Here is a 656-nt window from a genome sequence, read left to right as displayed (position 1 = left end):
CACTTCACAAGCCAGGTCAAAGGGGACTGACGCTTATCCCTGGCAGTCCCATGAAGATGAGGTAAAGAAGGTGGGCGCAGGGCACGCCCCTCCTAAGGGGCTGGAAAGACATCTTTAGAGGTACACGACAGGTGGGTTTCATGTTTCATCACTCCTCCCCCAAGATCCCCTGGGCAACTGCACCCCTCTCCCCTTTGCCCCCACAGAGCTCTGGGTCCCTTTGGAAGCTTGTGGAAATTTACAGACACTCCCCCCCCCTCCCCCGCTTTCTCTATTTTATGTTATTTTTTGAGGAAGGCAAACACAGCATGCAAAACTGGAAGGGAATGCCACAATCGTTACTGTAGCGTGCGGCATTACTAGGCTACATTTGCCTGTCCCTAACTCTCTGACCTACTTTTCACTTTTCTAGAGTTTTAAACCGAGGGGCAGACTCCACGCAGTCCAAACCCATTCCATCAGAGTGCGCACATAATTGCTTGGGACATCCCGCCCCGCCCCCCGGGAACGGCCAAGGCCCCGCGCTAAATTGCCACATGGCAGCCGAACACCGCATACCCTAGCTTGTCGTGCATTCTTTCCAAAAATCGGGACTTTTTCAAAATGCCACGGGATGCAGGAAAAATTGTAAAAAATCGGGACTGTCCCGCCAAAAG

Source organism: Echinops telfairi, unplaced genomic scaffold (genome assembly GCF_000313985.2).
Source record: "Echinops telfairi isolate 266 unplaced genomic scaffold, ASM31398v2 ScPeMD7_7417;HRSCAF=8455, whole genome shotgun sequence".
NCBI lineage: Eukaryota > Metazoa > Chordata > Mammalia > Afrosoricida > Tenrecidae > Echinops > Echinops telfairi.
This window is presented reverse-complemented; position numbering follows the sequence as displayed.